The following is a 13,345-nucleotide window of genomic DNA, read 5'->3' on the forward strand; positions in this document are numbered from 1 at the left end:
CCCCCCCCATACTTAAAAAATAAACCTCTTCGCCAGCCCTTCGTGCTTACGCAGGGTCCTTCATTATTCTCATGGTTCTCGTCCACCTTTGTCCACATGGAAATGACAGCGAGGGTGAAAATGTGTCTTACAGTTCCATGGCACTGGCTGAGTGCTGGGCGGTTGTCATAAGCGTTTTACTTGTATTAACTCATCTGATCCTTACACCACCCATGTCAGCAGGTACTGTTAACCACATGTCAGGCCCCAGCTCGCGGGCTGTCTGGCTCCTGAATCTTACTCATAACCACCAAAGACTTGCCGTTGGCACCGTTTGCCGTTTCGTTTATCCCGCTGCCTTTCCCGAGAAACCAAGACGTCCAAAGAAGTGGAAATATAATGTTGTTTTTGCTCCTCCTTTTACTTTCCTTATTTAAAAAAAAAAAAAAAAAAGCGGGGGGTGGTGCGCCTGGGTGGCTCAGTTGGTTAAGCATCTCCCTTCTGCTCAGGTCATGATCTTGGGGTCTTGGGATCTGGGTTCCTTGCTCCACGGGGAGCCCGCTTCTCCCTCTCCCTTTGCCCCTGCTTGTGCGCTGACAAAAAACAAACAAATAAATAAAATCTTAAAAAAAAGGTATCTTTTAGAAACTTACTTCATTTACATATGAACGTTGGTAGAAATTGAGGAAGAGATAACCCTATCCCCCTACTCCCCACCTTGTGGTTAAATAGTGACAGTTGATCTGTTGAATGCCTTCCTTTCTTAAAAAAAAAAAAACAAAACCAAAAAACAGGGAGATTAAGCAATTGTACCAAATGTTATCAGGAGAGTCATTTATTCTTATTACATCTATTACAGTGAGGGCCATAAGTGGTGAGTGAAGTCAGACTCTCCCCATTTTGAGAAGACATGAGATCTGCCATTAAAATATGCTACCGTGGGCGCCTGGGTGGCTCAGTTGGTTGGGCGACTGCCTTCGGCTCAGGTCGTGATCCTGGAATACCAGGATCGAGTCCCGCATCAGGCTCCCTCCTCAGCAGGGAGTCTGCTGCTTCTCCCTCTGACCCTCCCCCCTCTCATGCTCCCCCCTCTTTAAAAAAAAAAAAAAAATGCTACCGTGCTGTTGGTGACTGAGCCGGCTGTTTGGTCCACCATGACTTTGTGCTTGGCCGTGGCCTGTGTGGAGTCAATAGGCTGTGAGCTCTGATAGGGCTTTGGTTAACGTAGGAAAGTTTCACTATGGCTGTTTTGCAGTTTCGCCTGAAGAATGCAGTGGGTGGCCCTCTGGAAGGTTGAAAGAGTAGTAAACGAACACGAGTGATCTTTTTGGGTGACTGACTGACCTCCCGGTGACGCTGGCCCCATGTCTTTTCCCTCGTCGGGATTCTGGCCTGCCTGGGCCTGAATACTTAAAGCAACTGCAGAGTCCACGTTGGAAAGCTCTTGGGGGAAAATTCCATTCTTTCGAATTTGATTGAGTACCTCTTTCCGTCTCTTTCAGCTGGTTCCAGTTTTGTCCTCCGATGTAGCTAAACATTATCTCCCATCCTGCAGGCTCATTGTTCCATCTTCTCTGGGCTAAACAACCCTGTGTTGCCTCAGCCATTTTTCAAATGAAGTTTTCAGGGGCCTCTGTTATTCTGGTTGTGGAGACCCCGTTATTATCCTCAAAAACTCGTAACCCATGTTTTAAGCTCTTGGTATATTATAGCTGGTACATTTTGCCTGCCATTTGATTCAGCTACTCTGCTTGTAGGAATTTATTTAGATTTGGTGGCCATAAGGATATGTATCAAGTGTATTTCACTTGTGTATCATACTGAAAAATGGTAACCAATAGGGGATTGGTTAAATTAGGGAACATCTGTTCCATGCAATCATTGAAATGATATGGTAGAGAATATTTAATGACATAATGTTGTAAATGAGAGAAGCAAAGTGAGGAAACAGTATGTACAGGTTAATCTTTTTTTCTGGTAAAGTCATTTCAATAAATAAGGTATTTGTTCAGGAAACATACTGTAAAAGGTTATATACCCAAATCAGCAGTGTTTGTATATCCGCGCGGTCAAAACACATTCAGTTTTATTTTTGTTTATCTGAGTAATATTTATTGATCGCCTGCTATATGCTGGGCCCGCGCTGAGTCCTGGGCACCCATTTGGCGGCTGTTACGTTTACTACACTTAATACACAGGGAGGGGCATTACACTTACTACCCAGGGAGGGACGAGTGTTTGGTAAACCAAGTGTCAGGGGTGCTGTGGGCAGGGAGGGAGCAGGTGGAGAGGGTGGTGGAGAGTGGTGTGTTCCAGAGTGCATTTTAGGGTTCTGAGGTGGGAAAGAGCATGCAGGACTTGGGGGAGAGGGAGGGATACTCAAGAGGTAAGGCTTAGTTGTATTTTCTCCAGGAAACAGGTATTACGACGCAGTTTAAAAAGATCTGGAATTTAAAAGAAGAGTCAGGGAAGCAGTGGGAACATAGAGGGTGCACCCTGTCTTCTTAAGAAGCAGCTAAGCCAGCTGTGGATTGAGGCAAGGGAGGTTTTCCCAGACTGGCTTGGTGGCTGTGCTGGGCGTCTTTGGTGAAACAGATGAACACCAGATAACTAATTTAATTTCTAGAAGTGCTGCTTAAGTGCCTTTGCCTCCTACTACTGGTTAGAGCAAAACAAGCATGTGATTTATGTAAAAATACATGATTAGTTTTTATCATTACCCTGCAGAACAGCATAAAAGTGACGCTTCCTGCCGTAGCCGCTTTGCAGAATAAAATTAAGAAAATCAGTATTCTTTACAAATGACTAGTCACAGTGGAAAAAACCTGTCTGTTGAACTTACCATTTGTAGATAGCATTGAATAAGTCTCCCCCTCCCATATTACCCCAACCAAAACCGAAACACGATTTACATAGCAAAACACAAGCTGAGTGAAAGATGGCCCTGAATTCTAGCATAGGGATGCTCAAGATGGCACGAGGCCTGCTTTGACTACATCCCCATCCCCCACTCCTGTTTCTGGCCCATGCTCTCTGCAATTTCATGCCAGTCAGTTCTGGAGACCTGGCGATACCCTCACCTTTGTATGGAAATTCCTGCAGGTACTAAAAGGGAATGGGCCTGGGACTTCTGACCAATGTCTTCCATGAGATGGGGTTTCAACTTTGAAAATCGGCACTCTTTGTTTGCCCTCCGTGGGTGTTCCCCTTCTAGAAGCTGAGAGACTGGGGCAGGAGATCCATATCATCCCCACCCCAATCCAGTAACCACCCCAGGAGTGCTTGATCGCCTGCTTCCTTCCACCTGGTACAAAGCCCAAGTGTGGGGAGCCTCCCTCAGACGTGGGAGTGTAAATTTCTGGGTTTGAAAAAGTATCAACACTTGTAAGCACATCTTTTTCTCTCCACAGATTAGTATTGGATTTGCTTTTCTGCACAACACGGAAACAAATCCCTTCTTCACACCAACCACACATGGCACGCTGATTCATTTTGCAGAGAAGTGACTTTTTAGTTTTCTCTTGCCTTTTCCTTTTTTTTTTAAAGATAAAATCTACTTTTCCTTTAAATGTCTCAAATCTCGAAAGGGTTTGTATTGTAAATATTTCTTTAATAAGTCACTTTTAACAGCATGAAACTTGGAGGAATTTTCCACAATTGGACCAGGTCCCTCAACTGTATCACCAAAGGTGTGGCTTTTGGCTTTGACTTGTATTTAATTTGGGTGGCTACTTTCCAGAAAAATCCGTTTAACCTAATGAGTTGTCACAACTTAGTTCTACCTCCTCTATCCTTCTTTTGTTTTTAGACAATTGTAAATCTGTTCAGAATTTTTTAAAAAGTCAAGTCTGTCGAAGTACAATTCACAACACAATGCTTTCAAGCGTACGGTTGGATAAATTTTGACGACTGCGCACACCTGGGTATTACCATCCCATTGAGATACTGCAGCACTGTTTTTTTAAGATTTAATTTAATTTGATTTAATTAATTAATTATCAATCAGAGCGAGTGTGTGTGGGTGCACGCACAAACGGGGGGGATGGCAGGCAGAGGGAGAAGCAGGCTCCCCGCCGAGCAGGGACTCATCCCAGGACCCCGAGATCATGACCTGAGCCGAAGGCAGATGCTTAACCGACTGAGCCACCCAGGCGTCCCGATGCAACATTTCTGTCACCTCGGAAAGTTCCCTTATTTATGCCTCTTTGCAGCCAGTTTCCCCCCTCCCCCAGTCCTGGGCCAATGCTGACCTGATTTCTAACACTTTTGTAAAATTTCTTATAAATGGAAACACTCGTGTCGAATTCCTTCACTGCAATGCCTTTTTGAGATTCATCCATGCTGGGTGTACCAGTAGCTCATTCCTTCCTTTTATAGCTGAAAAGCTTACCTTTTCTTTCTGTCTTTCTATGCCTTTCTGTCTTTGCCTTTCTTTGGTTTTCTGTGGCTTTCTGTCTTTCCCTTTGGGAATGGCCTCGTCCTTCCATTATTCCGTGTAGAGTCTGTTTCTCAACTGGGCATTAAAGCAACCTTTATCTTTCACACAAACTGAAAAGCCAAGTGGCTGGAGAGCGACCATCCACCCTCACCCATCCAGGTGAGGGTAAAAAAAAAACGGTCTTGTTCTATAGTATCAGCTGGATCTAAATGCTGGAATTCTGACTCTAGGTCAGCGTCTTCCCCTTAAACCAGGCTGCCAGCTTCCCTTTTCACAAAGTAATGTGAGCTTTTTTGTTCGATTGCGTTGCTTGTTTTGAAACTTAGATTTTTGGGAAAGGGTTCAATGCAGAATATCCCAGAGTTCAGCACTAGGCAATTGTCTACTACCTCTTGACATTCCTTCCTTCCATAGGAATGGAAAAGCATGCCTTCTTCCAAACAGTGAGGACCTATGGAACCTTCAGTAACAGGAAAATGTCTAATAATCTCTGCTAGTATAGTTTAAATTGATGAAAATCCCATTCTGTTGGATCTTTGTGCTTGCTTGGTGCATACACGCTGTAACCTCTCATTTCTTTTTGTGTGAAGAAAGTGCTGTGTTGAGAGCGAGTGTCTTGTCAGGGACATTTAGGGGGAGGGGGTGGCCTGGACTTGGAATCACTGTGTACCAGCTCCTCTTGCCCCAGGAGGCTCTGCCCAAACACCAGCAACTGGGACATGCTTCTCACAGGTCTTGCAGTTTGTACCTCTTCACTGGTGACTTCACATCTTGAAGCGGGCCGGTTCTGAGAAATCTGCTGTCAACACTGAAATGACCCCCGTTGCTGGTCAAATCAAAGCCTGCAGGTCGTTGGAGAACCACACCTGTTTAAATCGTGGGGTGACGCTCGAACTCCCAGCTATGAGGTGTGTTTTCTCGGCCGGACTAGTTTTGTTTGGCTTGCAAATCTGGGGAAGAACAGCCAGTCTGAAACCAGACTTGGTGGCGGCATTCCCTGGCTGATCTCTCTCTATCTCTATCTCTGTAGGAACTTGTTTAAGAACGGATTATTAGAAAGTTTCTTCCCACTTGGATTTTTTTTTTTTTTTTTAAGATTTTATTTATTTATTTGACTGAGAGCCTACGCACGCACAAGCAGGGGGAGAGGAAGAGGGAGAATGAGAAGCAGACTCCCCACTGAGCAAGGAGCCCGATGTAGGACTGGATCCCAGGACCCTGGGATCATGACCTGAGGTGAAGACAGACGCCTAACCGACTGAGCCACCCAAGCACCCCTCCACCCCTCACCCCACCCCAGTTGGGCTTTTAAGAAAAGAAATACCTTAAGTATATTTGTCCTTTAGAGCCCTGCCCTGGGCCTTGTAGGGTGGGAGTTGGTTATCACCTTGGCTATCTCCCTTAAGCCAGAAATGTCCTCTTGGCCCCAGGCACCCCTTTTGTTTTTCTCTTCCTTATCTTGCTTGGGAAGAGTCTGTTGTCTCTGGGCCCAAGATCTTGCTAGGACAAGTCACTCTGATTCTGGATAGCAGATTATCTCTCAGGTGATCCTGTTCCCAGGTGTGAATACCTGTGCGGCTTCCAGAGGTCAAGGAACCTAGTGAAGTTACCTCAGGTGGGAAGGTTGGACTGGAATTCCAGTGCTGATCTGCCCTGCGGGCCCACTGTGGCTCTGAGGGGGGCCCCACTGTGTTGCTCTCGCTTAGTCTGTTCCATTGCTCTTTTATTTCTAGCCATTTCCCACTATCTGTCAGATACCTCATTTATTCTTTACTTGTTTTTGGTTTTCTCCACTGAATATAAATTCCCCAAGAGCAGGAATCTCTTTGTTCTTGCTCACAGATTTACCTAAAGCACCTAAAGCCGTGCCTGGCACTTCATGCTTCCTGAGTGTTGTTGAAGGAACGGATGAGCAAAGCGTACTTTGAAATTTGCCGTAGTTCACATTGTGACTTGGGGTGTCCGATCTGTCTCGGGCAGGGCTTCGATTCAAAACATGATATTGGGAGGTCAGTGAAAACCATGCGGTAGCTAAAACTCCTGTAGTTTGGTGCTTGTGTGTTAGGCTGACTGACCCCTGGAAATGCACTTTGAGGCCTCTTGGAGGGGCAGGAAAGAGGAAGCTTGAATTTGCAAAGTGGCAGAGGGAATCCGTGGGACACCGATGCCAGGAGGTAGATCTTGGAGGAAATGTTTTGGGGACTGCAGTAATAATTTGTGAATTATTATTCGTCTTTTGTGATTCTTGGTTTCTGGAGAATTATCAGTAAAGCAAAAAGACAAAAAACAAACAAAACCCCCCTCAAAACCAAAAAACAAAACAAAAATCCCCCCAAAACCCCCAAAACCAACAAAACATAACAAAACCCCCCAAAACCATACCTGGATACCTGGCTACTACTGTGAGTCTTTCACAAGAAACAGGAGTGTGGCATGCTTGTCTGAGAATTATCATTGTACTTATATATATTGATTCTGTCAGAAAGAAGAGGTTAGGCATGAGAAATGTCGGCCTCTTTAAGATTTGGACTGGTGGATGCTCTGGGGGACTGCAGAGGGTCAGAAACCGGGTAGGTCCCTGGGAATTTTGTACGTTTAACTGCAGTGTGGGTGTCTTGCAAAGTGATGCCTTACTACCCCCCCTGCCCCGTGATATCAGCTGGCTTCTTCCCAGGGTGGTGAGAACCAAGGTGGGACTTGGTGCCTCATCTCGAAGAACTACAGTTTCAGACCGCTTTGATCTTCAGCATGGGACACAGAGTGGAGCCATAAACTCCGGAGTGAGGAGTGGAATCCAGGGTTCTGACCAACACCGCCAGCGTTGAGGGGCCGTGTATCTAGGGTGCGGTTCGTATACCTTCATACTTAGGAAGAGGTGTGGCCAAGTGAGTTTTCAGTCTAGTACTTTAACCCCGATTAGGAGAGCGCTTTAAAGAAGCAAGTTCTGGGGCGCTTGGGTGGCTCAGTTAGTTAAGCATCGGATTCTTGATTTCAGCTCAGGTCATGATCTCAGGGTTGTGGGACTGAGCCCCGCGTGCTCCACGGTCAGTTTAGAGTCTGCTTGAGATTGTCTCTCTCCCTCTTCCTCTGCCCCTCCCCTCACTCCCACTGTCTAAATAAATAAATAAAATCTTAAAAAAAAAAAAAATAAGGGCGCCTGGGTGGCTCAGTCTTTAAGCGTCTGCCTTTGGCTCAGGTCATGATCCCAGGGTCCTGGGATCGAGCCCCGCGTCGGGCTCCATGCTCTGTGAAGAGTCTGCTGTTCCCTCTCCTCCTGCTGCTTCCCCTACACACACACACTCTCTCTCTGTCTGCTCTCTCTGTCAAATAAATAAAATCTTTAAAAAAAAATAAATAAATAAATAAAAGCAAGTCCTGTCGTTTTGTGTTCACTGGGTCCAGTGTGCTGGCCATCTCTTTAGTACCTGCTATTATGACTGACTTTGGGAATATGATTTTTTTTTAATGGTTCCCAAATCTGTGAAAGAAGGAAGTGATGCTTTTAAATTAATCTTCTTTGTTCAGATGGGTTTCCTAGAGGCTGAGGACATAAGCTGAAGCCAGGATTAGAGCATAGGTAATTCACATGGGTCCTGCTTTCTTTTGGTTCCATTCCATAAATGTCATTTGGTTAAGTATTTTCTCAGCTAATACCACAGGTACAACTAAGCGAGGGTGGTGGGGGGGGGCTGGCCGGTACATGTTTTGAATCTAAAAAGCAAGCGTCCTCCTCGAAGATGAAATACAGATTTTGCTGTTCTTCAGTTAGCAATATTTTATAATAAAGATTGCCTTTTTAATTCAAGGTTTGTTGCCGAAGGATGGTAGCACCTTTTATGGTTCGTACTGCTTAAAAGTGGGGACATTTTGGGGCACCTGGATGGCATGGATGGGTAAGCGGCCGACTCATGATTTTGGTTCAGGTGTATGATCTCAGGGTCGTGAGATTGAGCCCCACGGCGGGCTCTGTGCTCAGCATGGAGCCTGCTTGAGATTCTCTCTCTCTCTCCTCCTCCTTCTGCCCCTCCCTCCCCCACACATGTACTTGTGCATGCTCCCTCTCAAATAAATAAATCTTTTAAAAAAAAGGTCTTATAAAAAAAAAGTGAGGATATTTTGGACCTTTTTTTTTTTTTTTTAAAAGATTTTATTTATTTATTTGACAGAGAGAGACACAGCGAGAGAGGGAATACAAGCAGGGGGAGTGGGAGAGGGAGAAGTAGACTCCCCGCTGAGCAGGGAGCCCGATGCGGGTCTCGATCCCAGGATCCTGGGATCATGACCTGAGCCGAAGGCAGACGCTTAACGACTGAGCCGCCCAGGCGCCCTATTTTGGACCATTCTTGACAGTAACAGTAGTGATATTACTAAAATCCCCTCACTGCAGAGATTATCCTCCTCTCTCTCTCTATCGCTTTGGAATGTCCTCAATCTCTGTAAAGAGCTCAGGTCTTGTCCAGTTTTTAGCAAACCTTTGAAGCTGTATAATTTAGTGAAAAGGAGCACTTGAGCCAGATGCCTTGGGTTTGAAGCTCAGCTGTGAGGCTAGTGGAAGGGCTGTGGGCAAGTCATCTATCCTGTGTGCGCCTCCGTTTCCTCCCGAGTGGAAAGGGAATTAATGGCAGTACCTTCGATGTAGGGTTTAAATGAGTGTACCGTCTGGTGCAGAATGAGTCCCTCTATTAGCAGTTGTGATTTTTGTACATCCTTTTGCTGCCAGTTACTTATGATTAAAAGTGGAATGGTGCTGCAGAATTTTTAACTTGATTGTATCAACTTAGCAACAGAAAAAAAAATTTTTTTTTTTAAGCAATAGAATTTTTTAGTCAGAAATGATTTCTTCCTGTCCGTGAAAACCCCTTGAGAAAGGGGGAAGAAACAGCTCTTAGAACCAGTTCACAAATAATGTCTCTAAAATGTAGAGGCCATATTAACTCTTCACTTTTTTTTTTTCCTCTTGCACTTGAGAATGTGTAAGGATCATTTAGGATAATAGTTTGGCTTCTGCGGTGGTTATTTATGGTTTGGTGTAACTTTGGGAGTCGTTTAAAGGTTGATGCATGGACTTGTGGGTAAAATAAACTTTTGTTTGATATCTGCAAACATTGCTCGAAGAGTAATTTCCCCCAAAACTCCCTAGGAAATTTTTACCTTTTACCTTAGTAAACCTGGAGTTTTGCTTCTTTGCACTTAAATTTTGCCCTGCTTACAAGGTGAGTTCTTCCAAACCTACCTGATTGCTTATGGTGTAACCAGTGGGTTCCAGAATCCCAACCACACCATGCTTTCTGAATCCCAAGATGTTGGCTTGGAATGCATTTTTTGGGTTTCAATTTGAGTTAGTTCCTCTGGTTGAGTTTCTGGTCTGAGGAGATGCATAGGTATTTGTTCTAGGCCCTTCTGTGCCCCCTTCTGTGCTCAAGAGGCAGAGGGAGAAGCAGCCTCCCTGCTAAGCAGGGAGCTTGACCCCAGGACCCTGGGATCATGACCCCAGCCGAAGGCAGACGCTTAACCGACTGAGCCACACAGGCATCCTGGCATTTGGGGTTTAAAAGATGAGTGGAAAAGGAAAAGAGCAAGGAGCAAGGTCAGGGGAGCTGTGCCCCGTCGCTGCTGCTTGGGTTTGGGGGTTGCTCTCTGCATTCACTCAGGGGATCCCGTAGAAGAAGCAGGATTTCCTCATAGGATCCCTGGGACATTTTACATGTGCAGCCTGAACTTCGGGGTGTTTCTTGATTTTTGGTGTTGTGGCCACCTCATCTATAAGGAGAAGCTTGCCCTGCAGCCCTCTGGCTGGAAACAGAGGCAGAGAACCACACACTCTTGAAGAGCTTGTCCTGACCCTCCCCCGGAGGTACCCCCACACCCTCTCTTTAATCTCAGGGCGTCTCTCCGAGGAGCGAGGAGCGTCCTTGGGGACAGGCCTGGTTCACTGGTATGGCTGTGCAGGAGCTGGCCTGCCTCATTAGAAAACGTGTTTTAGGGCTGAGACATCATATGAGGGATGGGAAAGGTAACAAAACCCTCTTGGGATTCCCAGATTGCTCAGGATGTTATAAACAGTAAGTGCCTCCTTTGATCTCGGAGGGTGGTGTGGGCCCAGCCAGCGAGGGGGTGGTGGTTCTTGAGAGAGGTGGAGCCAGACAGCCATAATGGTTTGTCCAAAGGCCGCTATGAATCCCAGTGGCAAAAAGCTCTGTACTTGCCACTAATTTCTGTTTTCTTTGCTGTGGTTGGCTTTATTAAAAGGGCATAAGGAAGCAGCCTAGACATTCAGTTCCAATCAGTTTTCTGAGCTAAGCCGGTTTGGGGGTGGGGTGCGGTGGGGTTGGTGATTTCAGAGAAAGGATGACTGGCTTTATGGCTTATTCACTTTCTTGGGGGAGGGGAGAGAGATCTATGGAATGTTACAAATCCTCAAAGGGATTCACAAGACACAAGCAGATGTTTCATCCTGTTTGGAGATCTGGCACCCATGAGGGGCTGCTGCCTTAAACGTGATTTTAAGAGGGTAGCTCTGACGGTCGCTGCATCATAATGTAACCTTTTTCTGGACATGGTTCTGCGCTGGCCATTTGGCGTGAGTGAGATGATGGACGAGCTGTGTTTGGTTTCTGGAACGGAAATTGGGAAACCGGGGTGGGGGTTCTGTACTTGTGAGAAGGGGGAGCATGAAGGTTTAACCTGAGGATGGCCCTTTAACTTTCTATGAGGAAAAACCACCTAATCAACGGTTGCAAATTATGTGAATTTGATGCAATAATCAAGCTTCTTGCTCCAGTGCATCATTTACCTTTTGATTTCAGAGAAGTTCAGCCCCGTGACTCTTTTCCTTATTTGAACTGGAGCGAGGCGCCGAGAGACTCGGGTCACACCCTAGCCGGGGAGTGCATCTATGTAAATAACAAGCTGCTAATTTCAAACAGACACAGCTACATTATTGGAGCTCGGTTAATTTGAGCTCCCTCACCAGCTTCTCCATCCTCAAGTATGTTTTTCTGTATGTTTCAAAACTGAAAACTGCCTTCAGGGCCGTCCGGGCCTGGTTTGCTGGGAGCTTCGGATGCTGCGTGGCTCGGTCTACAGGGAAGGTTGACTGCAGGAACCCAGACCGAGGCTGGTGTAGACAACAGAAGCAAGCAGCATTGCTGTTTTAATCCTCCCCACACCCAGGCCACCCCCAGTTCCAGGGACCTGAATATTTCATTAGGGCGCAGGTGTAGAGTCTTGGTTGTGTATAGCGGTCCAAGCTGGGTTAACCTTGTTCTGTATCCGCCATGGCTGATTTACAAGGAAAGAGGAAAACCTTGAAATTAGTGAGGCGGTGCGTAGAATATATGGGTGAACATAGAAAAAATGGACTTAGTGGCACTCCGTGATTGTACTCGGGGCTAGTTTTGAGGCATCTCAGAGCGGGTACCTGTCATGTGAGTGGGTTGAGGTAGAAGGTGAAATGTTGGCCGACTCTTGGTTCCTGGAGGTGGTTTTGGAACCTACTGTACTTGACGCTCGTCTGGTATTCATTACAATTGCAGTTCCTAAACAAGATGAAACTGTGTATAGCTAATGACATAAAATGTTTCTTCCTTCTCTAATCAGGAATCTTTCTCAGAGCAGCTAGATTAGATGTTATTCAGAATAGATAATATAAGAAATAATTACTAACCACGTTTCACTTGTGGAATTAACCATATGGTATGGCCTCGAACTTTGCATATATTGCAAATGAAAATAAAACCAGTAAAGAGCGGTCTATAGTATTTTTAGCCAGTGGCACGCCAGAATATGGTACTCTGTTATTTTAATCTGTGTATGAAATATGATCTGTTTGGAATACAGTAATTGTATGGTATTGGTGCATTTGTCCATTTTGTGTGTGGAGTTTTGTGAAATTGTAGTATTTTGATTTGGGGAGGGGAGGTAGTGTAGCATAATGAATAACATTCACTCAAGAAATCTACATTTGATTGTATCAGGCAGCATTTGGGGCGCTGGATGCATGTCGTTAGCAGGCTGAAAATGCACCAGGAGCTTACAAAAGAATTTTGGGAAGAAAATAACTAAGATCTCTTCAAAGATTTGAGTTTATTCCTGAACCTTACCAACCATGGAAGACCTGGGTATGTGCCACTCTATATTACATTGAGTTTTCATATCATCAGTATAACCAGTCGCTTCTTGTTATAGCGATACAAAGGGCATTCCAAGCTCGATTCCAGAACCCTGAGATCGTGACCTGAGCTGAAGGCAGACGCTTAACCAACTGAGCCACCCAGGCACCCCTACAGTTAATAGTTACTCGTTAGTTGTCCACCGTGTATAGTAACAGCCGGACCATGCCCACGTTGAGTGTTCAGAATACTGGTTATAGAACACATTCTGTCAACGTGAAAGTGCACACTTACGTAAGGATTAAGTATTCCAGCAATGCAATTCCCGTGAGGTTTGACCAGGAAATATTTAACAAGTTTGAAAATCCTTTTGGTTGGGACATGAGACATTTGTTTTGTAGCTTTGTTTTTTCTGCTGTTTCAGTGTTCAAATACTGGTGGCAGTAAAACCAGGCTGTCTGTTCGGGACCGAAGACTGAGTGCGTCCGGGGACTTAGCCGTTTCATAACCTGTCAGCAGAAGACACCTTTTCTTCAGCATCTCCTACAGTCGTAGATAGGAATAGTTAACAAAGATACAATAACCACAAAGACTTTGCTTTCAGATAGGAAAAGTTGGTCAATAATAGAGCATGAGTTAGCATAGCATTCTAATTTTATCATGGGAAGGGTTCTCTACAATTGGAATTGGTGTCCAGGGATGGGTGGGAGGGCGAGAAATCTTCATAGGTCCTGATTGGCGGGAAGAAAAGCACGTAGATGTAATTTCACACATACTAAGAAGTATATGGAATAATGACTGCTTGTCGGACCTTAGT

At 45.3% G+C, this 13,345-nt stretch overlaps 1 protein-coding gene across 2 annotated transcripts in view; it reads left to right on the forward strand.

The window, feature by feature from the left end:
- Window positions 1–13,345, forward strand: part of JARID2 (jumonji and AT-rich interaction domain containing 2) — a 259,499-nt gene that overhangs the window by 58,611 nt on the left and 187,543 nt on the right. The window lies entirely within an intron of this gene.

Source organism: Mirounga leonina, unplaced genomic scaffold (genome assembly GCF_011800145.1).
Source record: "Mirounga leonina isolate KUSES-001 unplaced genomic scaffold, KU_Mleo_1.0 Mir_366, whole genome shotgun sequence".
NCBI lineage: Eukaryota > Metazoa > Chordata > Mammalia > Carnivora > Phocidae > Mirounga > Mirounga leonina.